A 16,342-nucleotide genomic window follows, 5' to 3' on the forward strand; every position below is an offset into this window, starting at 1 on the left:
ACGCTGGCCTCGCTCCTCCCTTTGCTGTTCCCTAAGAGCCAAGGCGGCTTCAGGGGATGCAGTCTGTGCAGGCATCACAGGACCCTGTGCTTAGCAGGACCTGCCCCTGGGCTGTCACCAATGGAACTTGGTAACGACTTTGGAACAAGGACCTGCAATTTCACTGTGCACCTGGCCCATGAATTGTGTAGCCACTTTTGTCTAACACCTGCCATAAGCCTTCAGGCTGGAGGTCATGAGGACTCTGTTGTCCCAGGTCAAACTCATGACCCGGTTTGGGATCAGGACTTGGTGACCACTTCCTGAGACAGCCTGGCACAGAGCAGGTGCTGCAGCAAAAGATGGTGACCGACCCACCCAGAGAGTCGGGGCGAGGGAGACTGGGTGGAACCAGAATTCTCCTTCTGGCTGAACCCAGGGCCTCTCAGGGGACACACACAAATACAGAACCTGGGTCCAGTCCTTGGGGCTGCCTCTGACAGTCATAAGAAACTGGTTCATCAGAACTCAGGAATGTTTCTTGTTTTGTGACTTGTTTCTGCTCGGGGGTTGTGTTACTCTGCTAGGGCTGCACTAACAAAGAACCACAGAAAATCTGTCTTCTCACAGTTGCAGAGGCTGGAAGTCCAAGATCAAGGTGTCGGCAGGGCTGGTCCCATCTGAGGCCTGTCTCCTTGGTTCATGGATGGCCCTCCTCTCCCTGTGTTTTCACATGATCTGTGCCTGTCTGTGACCACACCTCCCCTTTTTATGAGAATGCCCGTCATACTGGATTACAACCCACCCTGATGACCTCTAACCTGATTACCTCATTAAAGAAACTATATCCAGGGACTTACCTGGTGGTGCAGTGGGGTCCCGAGTTCAGTCCCTAGTTAGGAAACTAGATCCCACATGTCACAACTAAGATCGAAGATGCTGGTGCCACAGCTAAGACCCAGTGCAGTCACAGATAAATAGGGGCCGGGGGGGGTGGAAACCCAGTCTCCAAATTCAGTCACATTCTGAAATCCTGAGGGTCAGGACTTCAACTATGGGTTTGCAGAGTGGGGGCGGGGTGGTGGTGACACAGTTCAGCTCATCACTGAGATTTTACTGAACACTTCACAGTCAAGTTTTAATAGCTTAGCAGTATCTTTCCAGTCTAGAAATGATGGACTCGGGGGCCTGTTCTCTGTCCATAGGAAGAGGCAGCGAAAGACCCAGGAGCCAACAGAACGTAGCTGCCGGAGATTGCTCAAGGGTGTGAGGTGTGGTCACTTAGTACTGGCTCTCAGATAGATGCAGAAGAGCGACCATACAAAGGGCAGGGACCAGCTGTGCCGGAGTCCTGTGGGGCCTGAGCGAGAGGGGTGATGGGAGCCACAGGACTTGGGTCAGAGATGGGAGAAGGCCTGCAAGCTCGGGCTGGGGGCTGGGGGGCAGAGCCGGCATCCCAGAGGCGGGGCCAAGTTTGTAAAAGTGGTTCCCAAAGGGCGGCCTGGGAGCTTCCTAAGCCCTAAGACTCTGACTCCCCCATCTTGGGTGGGACCTGGGTATCTACATACTTAGAAAGTTCCCCAGGTAGGATGTAGGTGAAACAAGATTGGTCATGAGGCGATAATTGTTGAAGTTGACTCATGGCATCCGGGGGGTTCGCATATACTTTTGTACATTTTGAAATTTTCCGTTATAGAAAGTTTTATTTTAAGAGAGAGTGGATGGGGGAGAGAAAGAGAAGGGCGTGGGGGAGCGGAGAATGAGAACAGGAAAAAAGTTGCCAGGAGGTTCCGTTAACCAGCCCTGATTAGGACAAAGATGGAGGGAGGAAGCCCTGTATCTGCCCCTGGGCTTCCTCTGACACGGAGGAAGCAGCGCCTCCTGGTGGCGAGAGGTGCCCTCACAGCCGGGTCAGGACATGGAGTCTGGGTGTGAAACTGGATCCAGTACCCGTGTGTCCCAGGGATGAAGGCAGAGGGGGAATGGAGACAAGCCCTGGGAGCAGCCTTTTGACTGTGGTTATATCGTGACCCCTTTGCTCATCTACCAGTGCCTATAGACCCAAAGATGGAAAAAATACATGGATTATATAGCAAATATAGTGTAACATGGGCTTCCCTGGTAGCTCAGCTGGTAAGGAATCCGCCTGCAATGCAGGAGACCCGGTTCAATTCCTGGGTCAGGAAGTTGCCCTGAAGAAGGGATAGGTTACCCACGCCAGTATTCTTGGGCTTCCCAGGTGGCTCAGATGATAAAGAATCCGCCTGCAATGCGGGAGACCTGGTTCGATCCTGGGTTGAGAAGATCCCCTGGAGGAGGGCATGGCAACCCACTCCAGTATTCTTGCCTGGAGAATCCTCATGGGCAGGGGAGCCTGGCGGGCTACAGTCTATAGGGTCGCAAAGAGACACGACTGAGCGACTAAGCACAGCACATGGTGTAACATAATTATCAAAATAGTTGATAAAACCAAATTTGTTAGAGTAATACATGTGCCCCTGGGCTTCCCTTGTGGCCGAGACAGTAAAGAATCTGCCTGAAATGTAGGAGACCCGGGTTTGATCCCTGGGTCTGGAAGATCCCCTAGAGAAGGGAATGGTTACTCACACCGGTATTCTTGCCTGGAGAACTCCATGGACAGAGGGGCCTGAAAGGCTACAGCCCATGGGGTCCCAAAAGGTTGGATATGACTGAATGACTAATACACAAACATATGTGCCTCTATTAGCACATTAAATATGATCCAGCAGCAGCTGGCCAAGTAATGACCATAATTTAAAAGCAGTGATGAGCATGAGTGGTATTTTGAGAAACCTGCAACATGATAGGACATCTGTGATTTCTGTTGTTGGCGCTGCTCAAACAAACAAAACACTGAACTCCTGGGCCTTGTCTTCCACGGTGGTAAGGAAAGGATTTGCTCGATTCCTGTGGGAAGTTGATGAAAACAGACTCACCTGGTCCCCTTCCAGGTTACTGCCCACAGGTAAGATCCTTGTCCCTTGCCAAGGGGCCACTGTGTGTCCCTTGCGACTCCAGCGACTGTCATCTGGCTGCTCCGTTTGTCCCACAGACATTGACTGAGGACCTGTTGTGTGACAGACACCATGCACAAGGCCAGCCAGGTCCCTCTTTATCGAGTGTGTGTTCTGTGGAGAAACAGGTGTTGAACAAGACATAGCATAGCTTGTACATGCTCCACATTTAGGTCCCATGTTCCTATTGAGTATATGTGTAATATATTTCCTGTCTAATTGAAATTTAATGCGTATGGATAATTTTCTTTTAATCCCATTTGTTTTAAAGCTGTTTTCAATCAGTTTAGCCCATAGTCCTCTTTTATAGAGCCAAATAAAACCCCTGGAAGACTGTGAAGGGCTTCTGGGAAGGAGACATGCTCATAGCTTTTATTTCTTCCCCAAGCCCACATTAAGAGTCACTGCTTATTCACAGCAGCATTATTCACAGTAGCCAAGAGGCAGAAACAACCCAGGTGTTCATCAACAAGTGAATGGATAAGCATCATTCATCCAATGGGATACTACTTGGCATAAAAGGAAATAAAGTGCCATTACGTGATAGAACATGAGTAAACCTTGAAGACATTATAGTAAATGAAAGAAGCATATAGAAATAACCACATGTTGTCTGAGCCCATTGATGTGAAAGGTCCAGAAATGGGAACTCCTTAGAGACAGAAAGTAGATATTGCCAGGGCTGGAGGGAAGAGACAATGGGGAGTTATTGCTTAAGGGGTACAAAGTTTCTGTTTTGGGTGATGAAAAAGTTTTGGAAATAGTGGTGATGGTTACAGAGTCCTATGAAGGTCATCAATGCCACTGAATCACATACTTCAACACAGTGAAAATGATAATTTTTATGACATATCAAAAAAATTTTAATTTTGCCACAATAAAACAATCACAGCTGAAAGACATCTTTCTGGTTCCACTGACTCATCCTCCCACTTCTAGTTTGTAGTGCCCAGGGCTCCCTCTGCAGATGTTGGTCTCATGGCTTAAACACCGTCTTTATGCTGACTGCCTCCAGATTTCTGTTTCCAAGTAGGACCTTCCCCAAGTAGGACTGCTTGGCTTGTCCAGTAGGAATCAAAGGCATCCAGAACTGAGCTCCTTCTGTTGCCTCCCCATACCTGCCCCTCTAGGCAAGAGCAACTCTGCCCTTTCATCTTGGAACTCTAGAATCTTCCTTGACTCCTCATTTGCTCACACTCACACCCGACCCCTCCACATATCCTATCATCTCTGCATCTGGAACTACGCATCCTTGATTTCTGCCTCCATCATCCCTCACCTCAATGACACAGTAGCCCCTAAGCCAGGCTTTACTCTGTCCATGGAGTTCAGAGCACCCCACTGCTCAGCTCTCCAATTGCTCCTCCTGTTCTTAGTCTAGACTTAGTCTTTCCCAGCATCAGGATCTTTTCCAATGAGTTGCTTCTTTTCATCAGGTGGCCAAAGTATTGGAGCTTCAGCATCAGTCCTTCCAGGGAATATTCAAGGTTGATTTCCTTTATGATTGAGTGGTTTGATCTCCTTGCAGTCCAAGGGACTCTCAGTATGCAAAAGCTGAATTCCTCATGTTGACTGTGAGGCCCTCATGAACTATCTGCCCTCTGATCCCCCCTCCAGAGGCTCCTTGCTGTTCTCTGAACACATAGGCTGTGCTCCTCCTCGGGGCATTTGCATGGACTGTTTCCCCTGCCTAGAATGTTCTTCCCCTGGGTGTCCCAGGACACTCCCTCACTTCCGGATCTTGTTCAAATGCTGTGGCATCAGGGAGATCTTCTCTGGATACCTGTATAACACATTCCCATCACCCTCACTGGCATGCCTCCACCCTTTTATTTACTCTTCTCTCCCATACTAATCACCATTGAACATTATATATTTGTTGGTTGTTTATCACCTCTCTCCTGCCTAGCAGGAAAACTCCTTGAAAGTGGGTATTTTGTTTTGTTGAGTGTTATATCTTCAGGCAATTAATAGGGACTCAGTAGATAATCTGTGGAATGAATAAATCACCACAATCTCTTGATTCACTGAACTTCTAGCATATTCTTGAAGTAATACTTATTGAGGAGGATTAAAAAAATCACTTGATATTTTAATAATTGCTCCATTTTACAAAACAAAATCCTAGGTGAAAGGGAGGCTCTGGGCTAATTAATGCTTACATGACATCCCTGATTCTTCTTTGCCATCCTTGGACCTGTTTTCCCTGTACTAGTTGCTTGAATTAGTCAAGGCAGAGACCAGGCTGCTGTAACAAGAGCACCCCGCTCCCCCTCCCCAATAGCCAAGGGCTCCAAGGAAACATGTTTATTTCTGTCTTACATGCCAAGCCACTGGGTGACTCGGCAACCCCCTCATTCAGGGACCTGGGTTCATACCATCTTTCTTCTCCACCATCTTGGAAGTCATGTTCTTTGTCTGCTTGTTGAAACTGTGTGGCTGGCACCTCAGTGTTCCAGTCATAGGAGGGGGCAGGAGCTGGAGGGCATGTGCCATGTTTTAAAGTCCACCCTAGAAGCAGCCCACATGCCTCATTCTCATTTCATTGGTGAGGCCTTGGGCAGGTGACCATACCTCTTTGCAAGGGATTCTGGGAAATGTAGTCTTTGGCTGGGTGGCCATGAGCCCAATTGCCACTCAGTTATTAAGAAAATAGCTGCCGTTGGCTCCATTTTAGAAGTGTGGAACCTGAAACTAGGAGAAGTTAAATAACTTGCTAAAAGTGACACAACTTGCAACTTTTGGCCTTCTGCCCCCAAGCTCAGGGATCTGTCTACAAGCCCTTATTCACAACCCTTTGGATTTTCTGTCCTTATTTTCTGAATGAGACACAGGGACTTAGAAAGATTAAGTAGCCCCTTTGGGTCATGTGGAATATTTGTTTTCTATTTCTTTGTAACAGATTACACCAAATTTGTTGTTGTTGTTCAGTCCCTAAGTTGTGTCCCTGACTCTTTGCAACCCCAAGGACTGCAGCCAGGAGGCTCCTCTATCCTCCACTATTGCCCAGAGTTTGCTCAAAGTCATGTCCATTGAGTTGGTAATGCTATTTAACCATCTCATCCTCTGTCCACCCCCTTCTCCTCCTGCCCTCAATCCTTCCCAGCATCAGGGCCTTCTCCAATAAATCAGCTCTTTGCATCAGGTGGCCAAAGTATTGGAGCTGCAGCTTCAGCATCAGTCCTTCCAGTGAATATTCAAGGTTGATTTCCTTTATGATTGAGTGGTTTGATCTCCTTGCAGTCCAAGAGACTCTCAGAGTCTTCTCCAGCATCAATTTGGTGGCTTATAAAACAGCCAGTTATTATCTCATAGACCTTTCAGGTCAGAAGTCTGTCATGGCTCAACTGGGTATTCCATTCAGGGTCCCACAGTCCAGCGTTAATGGCTGTGTTCTCAGCTTGTTCAAGGATTGGCTGAGTTCAGGTCTCTTTCATCCCTAGTAGCATTTCACAGGCCCTCTCATAAGAGAAGACTCTTGAGAGTCCCTTGGACAGCAAGGAGATTCAACCAGTCAATCCTAAAGGATATCAACCCTGAATATGCATTGGAAGGACTGATGCTTAAGCTCCAATACTTTGGCCACCTGATGGGAAGAGCTGACTCATTGGAAAAGACTGTGATGCTGGGGAAAGATTGAAGGCAGGAGAAGGGGGTGACAGAGAATGAGATGGTTGAATGGCATCATCCACTCAATGGATATGAGTTTGAGCAAGCACTGGGAGATAGTGAAGGACAGAGCCTGGCGTGCTGCAGTCCATGGGGTGACAAAGAGTTGGACACGACTGAGTGACTGAACAACAACTCACACCATCACTGCTGGCAGCTAGGTCCTCACGCCAAATCTCCCTCTGATGGAATCTCCCTCACTCTTCAGTGCTCTCTGACTTCCTCCTCTACTCCTGGCCAAAGAAAACTTTCTGCCTGTAAAGGGTTCAGGCCAACCTGGATCATCTTTGTATCTTAACGGGCCACCTGACTTAGCTCGGGCGGCTATAACAAGATGCTGCAGACTGAGTGGCTTAAACAGTAGACATTTGTTTTTCAGGGTTCTAGAGGCTGGGAGTCCAAGATCAAGCTGCCGACAGATTCAGTTCCTGGGGAAAACCTGCTTCTTGGCTTGTAGACAGCTGCTTTCTTGCTATATCCTCACACAGCGGACAGAGGAAGCTCTGGTGTTTCTTCCTCTTCTTCCAGAGACACCAGTCCCATCACAGGGGCTCCATCCTCACGTTACATCTAAAACTAATCACCTCCCAAAGGCCCCGCCTTCTAATATCACAGTCAGGGTTAGGGTTTCAGTATATGAATTTGGTGAGGCGTGGAAGTTCGAGGGAGTGTAAACACTCAGATCATAACAAACCTTTAATTCCATCTTCAAAATCCCCTCAGAGGAATACCTAGATTGGTGTTTGATGAGATGACCAGGGCTCAGGAATCAAGTGGGAGCATTTTTAGAATTCTGCCCACCAACATGGCCAGGACCGAGCAGCAGGACTAGAACCTGGGTCTTCCACTAGGAGAGAGAGACCTCACTCCTGGTGCCAGCAATGTACTTTCAGCCACTCCCACCTGCAAAGTGAGTCCCCAGGCAGAGGTATAAAGGAAAGTGGGCTTTCCCTTTAGTGATTTATCTATTTTTTTAAGGTGTTTTTTTTTTTTTTTTTGTAGACCATTTTAAAAGTCTTAACTGAATTTATTACACTATTGTTTCTGCTTTATATTCTGGCTTTTTGACTGCAAGGCATGTGGGATCTTAGCTTCCCGACCAGGGATTGAACCTGCAGCCCCTGCAATGGAAGGCGAAGTCTTAACCACTGGGCCGCCAGGGAAGTGCCCCCACTATTCTTTAATTTGGCCCAGGCAGCTGGGAACCACAGTAGTGGTCACCCTGGGAGCTGCTGCAGTATAAGAGCTTGGCAGAGGCAGGGTCTTCAGGGCTTCCACAGGCAGGAGGGCCTGGTGCACGGCAAGCTGGCAGCAACAGCTTTTAGACTTTGGGGTAAGGAGAGGAAGGTTCAAGGTAATGGGGACGGAGGGGTGAGGGTTTAAACACATCTTCCTGAGCCCTGAGGGTCTCTCTGGTAGGAAAATACACCCACCAGCCATGCTCCTTGAAGAAGAGGCCCCTGACTGTGAGACAGGCTGGGACCTGGGAGACTTCGCTGCAGTGTTTGCACCTGGACAAACTTTTCCTCCAACAACAAAATACAAGGAAACTATAAGAGACTAAAAATAACTATGCATCCAGTTATAAACAAGAAGATATAAAAACTCAACTGCCAAGTCTGAAGAGCCAGGGAGCAAAAGCAGGCTGGTGTACTGTACATGCCCCCTGCATGTAACACCACCAAAGGGGTGGGCAAACCACCTAAGCCACCCCTTTGGCCTCCGTCGCCCCATATAAGGAACACATCCTCCCCTCACCCCATATAAGGAACCCTCCCTTCACCCCATATAAGGAACCAGCTTGCCTCTTCTCCTGTACCCCGCACAGAGAGCGAGAAAGCAAGGGAAACTGTTGCTTGTTATCCATCCCTCCTGCTACACCAGACACTCCAATAAAGTTTTGCCTGAATTTCTTGTCTGGCCTCTTAACTTCTATTAATCAAGGAGGCCAAGAACCCTGGTCAGTTACAACTGCACAACTGTGGCTGGTCAGCTTGCCCTGGTTTTCCATCTGTGTGGCTCAGTGGTCACGTGAGCATGTCAGGGTTTGCACTACCTCCTTTGAGGATGCCGGGAGGGGGGAATAGGGAGAGGGACCCATGTGAACCAGGTTCCTCTTCCACAACTGTTGCTTACCATGGAACCTACATAGAAAAGGGCAAAATGAGCCATATTCACCTTCAAAGAGGGAAATGAGAACGCTAGCCAGCCCACATTTCTACCAACAGCATGAGGAAAAGCCCCTCTTCTGTTCTAGTGTTAAAAATCAAATACATAGATTACTGCTTAGGTGGGAGTTGAGCTCAGAAAATCATTTAGGGTTCCTTCATTTGAGAGACTTCAGATTGCCATCCCCTTTGCGGTTGACAGGGGAGAAGAACCTTGTGCCATTTCTGGGGTGGGAGGACAAGGGAGAAGCAAACCCAAGCCAATCTGTTCCTGGGCTGCTGGCCATGGCTGTGGGGCCTCTCGGGGTCTGGGCCCCTAGTTCTGCAGCCAGACAACTGCAGGGCAAGGAGGGCTGTCATGATGTGCCAGGACCTTTAGACATGACCCCTTTGGACATGGGCGCAGCAGACAACTGCCAGCTGGCTTGGCGGAGATGCTAGAGAGATGACGCAGGGTCAAATGAAGATTCCATCTGGATCTTTACCAATTCTTCTAAGGAGGGAGAGGGAGGGGGAGGACTGAGAGGACAGGCCTCTTAAAACATGGCTGATGGGACCCTGCATTCCATGTGGGTAGGAGCTGTCAGCAGAAGCTTGGAGCCAGGAGTTTCTCTGGGTTTGCTGTCTGGGTCACACCTCCTTGGAGGACCACCATTTCCTGGGATGGAGATGGGAGAAGCAGAACCCAGCACCTGTGTTGAGAGGCAAGGTGTCCAGAGTCCTCGGCTTCTTTTCGCAGAGACCACATTAGGCAGCTTAAGATCACCCAGCAACTTGGGAGTCATGATTCCCACACTTCTGCTTAGTCCCCGGACCCATCTGGGCAATATCAGTGCCATCAGACTGGAAAATTGGCCTCAAGCTTAAATCTAAGTGATTTGAAGCTATTTCATTACATGTCTTTCCCATTTTTTTACCCCTGTAATGAGAAGTATGAATGTTGTTTGAATGTTTTCCAGTGCAGAGAATGCCAAAGGTTCTCTTGCTCAAAACTGCATGTAAAATAACCAACCGCTATACTTACCTGAAGGGCTTCCCAGGTGGCGCAGCAGTAAAGAATCTGCCTGCAATACAGGAGACACAGGAGACCTGGGTTCCATCTGGCCTGGGAAGATCCCGTGGAGAAGGGGATGGCAACCCACTCCAGTCTTCTTGCCTGGAAAATCCATGGACAGAGGAACCTGGCAAGCTATAGTCCATGGCGTTGCAAAGACTTGGACAGACTGAGCACATGCTTACCTGGCTGGAGAAATACCATGATCTCAAAAATGGTTTTCCCAGGACAAGGTTTATCCATTGCACTTCAGATGTGCTGACCCCTGCAATTTCCCCAAATGAAGGAAACTTTACTGCAAATTGTGGTAGTGGGGGAGGGGCACTTGTGCTTTTCCCTAAAAACATGAAGTATAATAAAAGCCTGGGGAGGTGGGTGAAGGGTTTTCATGTCAATAAATGGGGAAAGGTCTAGTCGATTTGATCTGTGACAGAGATGCTCGCCAGAAGATGTCTTCTGTCCTCCCTTGTCCTTCAAAGACCTTCTGAAGAATTAAATGACTATGATCCGGGGAGAGTCCATTCCAGGCTCTTGCGTGGCCATGTGCCAAAGCCAAGGCTGGTTGCACAATCCAAGCTTAGAACTATTCACACCAGTAAAAAGCCGAGCAGCTTCATTGACAGCCTGGGGTTGTTCATGATCTTGGGCCCTCTCAGAAGGAGGTCAAGGCCTTCCTAAGTGACTCAGAAGGAAAGCAGCTGCTCTTTGACCTCTGCAGAGCAAAGTTCATGAATATGCTGTTCCAGCTGCTGAGAATTGTTCTTAGTAAACTTTTTTCCTGATTAAAAAAAGAATGTATGCTTATTCCAGCATTGCTTATCCAACAATCCAACATGTCCCAAAACAGTAGATGGGATAGATATTTTATTTATACGATGGAATACTGTATGGCAGGCAATGAAATTGAAAGAATTGCGGCTTCACTGAGAACATAGATGAATCTCACAAAAATAAATTCAGCAAAAAAACAAGAGACAAAATGACACAAGTGAACTTATTTACAAAACAGAAATAGACTCACAGACACAGAAAACAAACTTATGGTTACCAAAGGGGATCGGGGTGGGAGGGGTAAGATAGGTATTTGGGATTAAAATATATACACTCCTATATATAAAAGAATCACGATGGTGTGATCACTCACCTAGAGCCAGGCATCCTGGAATGTGAAGTCAAGTGGGCCTTAGAAAGCATCACTACGAACAAAGCTAGTGGAGGTGATGGAATTCCAGTTGAGCTATTTCAAATCCTGAAAGATGATGCTGTGAAAGTGCTACACTCAATATGCCATCAAATTTGGAAAACTCAGCAGTGGCCACAGGACTGGAAAAGGTCAGTTTTCATTCCAATCCCAAAGAAAGGCAATGCCAAAGAATGCTCAAACTACCGCACAATTACACCCATCTCACACGCTAGTAAAGTAATGCTCAAAATTCTCCAAGCCAGGCTTCAACAACACATGAACCGCGAACTTCCAGATGGTCAAGCTGGTTTTAGAAAAGGCAGAGGAACCAGAGATCACATTGGCAACATCTGCTGAATCATGGAAAAAGCAAGAGAGTTCCAGAAAAACATCTATTTCTGCTTTATTGACTATGCCAAAGCCTTTGACTATGTGGATCACAATCAACTGGAAAATTCTTCAAGAGATGGGAATACCAGACCACCTGCCCTGCCTCTTAAGAAACCTATATGCAGGTCAGGAAGCAACAGTTAGAACTGGACATGGAACAACAGACTGGTTCCAAAGAGGAAAAGGAGTACGTCAAGGCTGTATATTGTTACCCTACTTATTTAACTCATATGCAGAGTACATCATGAGAAACGCTGGGCTGGAAGAAGCACAAGCTGGAATCAAGATTGCTGGCAGAAATATAAAAAACCTCAGCTATGCAGATGACACCACCCTTATGGCAGAAAGTGAAGAGGAACTAAAAAGCCTCTTGATGAAGGTGAAAGAGAAGAGTGAAAAAGTTGGCTTAAAGCTCAACATTCAGTAAACTAAGATCATAGCATCTGGTCCCATCACTTCATGGGAAATGGATGGGGAAACAGTGGAAACAGTGGCTGACTTTATTTTGGGGGGCTCCAAAATCACTGCAGATGGTGATTGCAGCCATGAAATTAAAAGACGCTTACTCCTTGGAAGGAAAGTTATGACTAACCTAGATAGCATATTCAAAAGCAGAGACATTACTTTGCCAACAAAGGTCCGTCTAGTCAAGGCTATGGTTTTTCCAGTGGTCATGTATGGATGTGAGAGTTGGACTGTGAAGAAAGCTGAGCACCAAAGAATTGATGCTTTTGAACTGTGGTATTGGAGAAGACTCTTGAGAGTCCCTTGGACTGCAAGGAGATCCAACCAGTCCATCCTGAAGGAGATCAGTCCTGGGTGTTCATTGGAAGGACTGATGCTGAAGCTGAAACTCCAGTACTTTGGTCACCTCATGCGAAGAGTTGACTCATTGGAAAACCCTGATGCTGGGAGGGATTGGGGGCAGGAGAAGGGGACGACAGAGGATGAGATGGCTGGATGGCATCACTGACTCGATGGACATGAGTTTGAGTGAACTCTGGGAGTTGGTGATGGACAGGGAGGCCTGGCGTGCTGTGATTCATGGGGTCACAAAGAGTCGGACACAAGTGAGCGATTGAACTGAACTGAACTGAACTGATATATAAAATAGATAACTAACAAGGACCTACTGTATAGCACAGAAAGTGAAAGTCATAGTCGCTCAGTCATGTCCGACTCTGCGACCTCATGGACTATAGCCCACCAGGCTCCTCTGTCCGTGGGATTTTCCAGGCAAGAATATTGGAGTGGGTTGCCCTTCCCTTCTCCAGGGGATCTTCCTGACCCAGGGATCAAACCTGAGTCTCCTGTACTGCAGGCAGATTCTTTACCATCTGAGCCTATTCTCGATATCTTAACAATAAACTGTAGTGGAAGAGAATGTAAATAAAGAATATATATGTGTATGTGAATCACTTTGCAGTACACCTTAAACTAACACAACATTGTAAATCAACTCTATTTCAATTAAAATTTTAAAAACACGTTAAAAAATAGAAGATACAAAAAGGATCATAGGGTGTGATTCCACTTATATAAAGTTCAGGGAGGTCCCTGAAGGTTCAACACTTTCACTGCTGAGGGCCTGTGTTCAACCCCTGGACAGAGAACTGAGAATCCACAAGCCACATGGTGTGGCCAAAAAAAAAAAATTAGATGACAGGCAAACTATACTACTATGTTTAGGGACGTATACGTGAACAGTTTTTAAAAAGCAAGAAAATGACCAAGGAGGAAGAAATAGGCCTGGGAGCTTTCTGGTGTGCTGATAATGTATTTCTTGGTGGGTATTTGCTTTGTAATTATTTATCAGATTGTATATCTGTGTTGTAACTGCTTGTCAGTATGCATAGTTCATAACACAATGTTTTTAAAAGTTAGATGCAAAAAAGATAATCTATCCAGATGATAATCTCCTTTTATGAGTTACTTGCAAAATCAAATCTAATGTAAACTGAAAACTATAAAACATCATTGACGGAAATTAAAGATGACCTAAATAAAAGGAAAGACGTCTCCTGGTCATAGATAAGAACATTTAATATTATTAAGACGGCATCAGTCCCCCGAAATTTTCATACAGATTCAATGCAATCCCTATTTTTTTTCCAGAAATGGAAAAGCTAATTCTCAAATTGATACTGAATTGCAAGGGACATCAAAGAGCTAAAATAATAGTGAAAAGGAAAACACTGTGGCAGGACTCACACTTCCTCATTTCAAAACTTACTGCAAAGCTACAGTAACCAATGCTGTGTTACACTGGGAAGAAGAGAGCATAGGTGTAAATCTTTCTGAACTTGGATTAGGCACTGGCTTCTTAAATATGACACCAAAGATGGTAAACCAAAAGCATAACAGCCAGAGGGAGAAAAAAGAGGTAAACTGGACATTGTCAAAATAAAAACTTTTGTATTTCCTTGTATACTATCAAGAGATTGAAAAGACAACCCACAGAATGGGAGAAAATTTTTGTAAATCATGTATCTGATAGGTCTAATATCCAGAACATATAAAGAACTCTTACCACTCAATAACAAAAATACAACTTATTTAAAAAATAGGCAAGGGATTTGAACAGACATTTCCCCAAAAAGGAAATGCAGGTGGTCAATAAGCATAGGAAAAGATGCTCCATATAATTATTAATTAGAGAAATGTAAATCAAAACTCTGGGAGATGGTGAGGGACAGGGAGGCCTGGCGTGCTGCAGTCCATGGGGTCACAAAGAGTTGAACACTGAGCAACAACAAATCAAAACCACAATGAAACACCAACCATTCTAGGATGGCTAGAATCAAAGAGTTAGGAGACTGTGGAGAAATTAGAGCCTTCATACATTGCTACTGCTGCTGTTAAGTCACTTCAGTCGTGTCCAACTCTGTGCAACCCCATAGACGGAAGCCCACCAGGCTCCCCCATCCCTGGGATTCTCCAGGCAAGAACACTGGAGTGGGTTGCCATTTCCTTCTCCAATGCATGAAAGTGAAAAGTGAAAGTGAAGTCGCTCAGTCGTGTCCGACTCTTCGAGACCCCACGGACTGCAGCCTACCAGGCTCCTCCATCCATGGGATTTTCCAGGCAGGAGTACTGGAGTGGGGTGCCATTGCCTTCTCCTCATACATTGCTGCAGGAATATAAAATGGTGCCACTTTGGGGAAAAGTCTAATAGTTCCTCAAAAAGTTAAAAAGGTAGTAATCATATGACCCAGAGAAGACAGAGGAACCAGAGATCAAATTGTCAACATCTGTTGGATCATAGAAAAAGCAAAAGAATTCCAGAAAAATATCTACTTTTGCTTCATTGACTACACTGAAGCCTTTGACTATGTGGAGCACAACAAACTGTGCAAAATTCTTCAAGAGATGAGACTTTACCTTAGGAAAGACCAGCTTACCTGCCTCCTGAGAAATTTGTATGCAGGTCAAGAAGCAACAGTTAGAACTGGACATGGAACAACAGACTGGTTTCAAATTGGGAGAGGAGTATGTCAAGGCTGTATATTGTCACCCTGCTTATTTAACTTATATGCAGAGTACATCATACGAAATGCCAGATTGGATGAAACACAAGCTGGAATCAAGATTGCAGGGAGAAATATCAATAACCTCAGATATGCAGATGACACCACCCTTATGGGAGAAAGTGAAGAGGAACTGAAGAGCCTCTTGATGAAAGTGAAATAGGAGAGTGAAAAAGCTGGCTTAAAACTCAACATTCAAAAAGCAAAGATCATGGCATCTGGTCCCATCACTTCATGGCAAATAGATGGAGAAACAATAGAAACAATGAGAGACTTATTCTCTTGGGCTCCAAAATCACAGCAGATAGTGACTACAGCCATGAAATTAAAATACGCTTGCTCCTGGGAAGAAAAGCTATGACCAACCTAGGCAGCATATTAAAAAGAAGAGACATTACTGTGCCAACAAAGGTCTATCTAGTCAAAGCTATGGTTTTTCCAGTAGTCATGTATGAATGGAAGAGTTGGACTAGGATGCTTTTGAACTGTGGTGTTGGACTCTTGAAATTTCCTTGGACTGCAAGGAGATCAAACCAGTCAATCCTAAAGGAAATCAACCCTGAGTACGCATTGGAAGGACTGATGCTAAAGCTGAAGCTCCAATACCTTGGCCACCTGATTCAAAGAACTGACTCATTGGAAAAGACCCTGATGCCTGGAAAGATTGAAGGCAGGAGAAGGGAATGACAGAGGATGAGATGGTTGGATGGTATCACCGACTTGATGGACATAAGTTTGAGCAAGCTCCGGTAGTTGGTGATGGACAGGGAAGCCTGGTGTGCTGAAGTCCATGGGGTCACAAAGAGTCGGATGCAACTGATCTGTACTGAATTGAACTGAAATGACCCAGGAATTCCACTCCTGGGTATATACCCAAAAAACTGAAAATAAACGTTCACACACAAACTTGTAAATAAATGTTGACAGCAGCATTGTTTATAAGAGCCGATTGATAAAATGGAAAAACAAATAAGGGACATCCATACAATGGAATATTATTCAGCCATAAATGAAATACTGATATATGCCACAATGTGGATGAATCTTGAAAATAAGCTAAGTGAAAGAAGCCAGTCACAAAAAACCACCTACTATTTGATTCCATCTCTGTGAAATGTCCAGAATAGGCAAACCCATAGACACAGAAAGTGGATTAATAGTTGCCAGGAGCTGGGGAGAGCGAGAAAACGGGGAGTGACTACTGTTATAAAACACAGTTCCATTGAGTAAGTGGTAAAGATCTTCCTGGCTTTATTCACTCATGAATCATGTAGCAGCCCGTCTAGCAAACAGAAAGGAGCTCTGAAGAACCGGACAAAATAGAAGACTTTTACAGG

The 16,342-nt window shown here is 45.8% G+C and overlaps 1 long non-coding RNA gene and 1 other non-coding gene across 4 annotated transcripts in view; one reads left to right on the forward strand and one right to left on the reverse strand.

Annotated features, from left to right (window-relative positions):
* Positions 1–1,662: 1,662 nt before the first annotated feature.
* The window catches only part of LOC133227827 (uncharacterized), a 45,346-nt gene continuing 30,666 nt past the window's right edge, over positions 1,663–16,342 (reverse strand). For 2 of the 3 annotated variants that reach the window (XR_009729966.1, XR_009729965.1), the window contains 2 exons: positions 2,937–3,128; positions 1,663–2,368 (listed from right to left, as the gene is read on the reverse strand). This is a non-coding gene — a long non-coding RNA (uncharacterized LOC133227827). Of the gene's footprint in view, positions 2,369–2,936; positions 3,129–9,875; positions 10,008–16,342 lie in introns of all 3 variants that reach the window. The other variant, XR_009729964.1, reaches the window with a different exon arrangement.
* On the forward strand, positions 10,083–10,245 carry LOC133228300 (U1 spliceosomal RNA). The gene has a single exon (XR_009730162.1). It is a non-coding gene; the product is annotated as a U1 spliceosomal RNA (small nuclear RNA).

The sequence above is a fragment of the Bos javanicus genome, chromosome 16 (genome assembly GCF_032452875.1).
Source record: "Bos javanicus breed banteng chromosome 16, ARS-OSU_banteng_1.0, whole genome shotgun sequence".
NCBI classification, from domain to species: domain Eukaryota; kingdom Metazoa; phylum Chordata; class Mammalia; order Artiodactyla; family Bovidae; genus Bos; species Bos javanicus.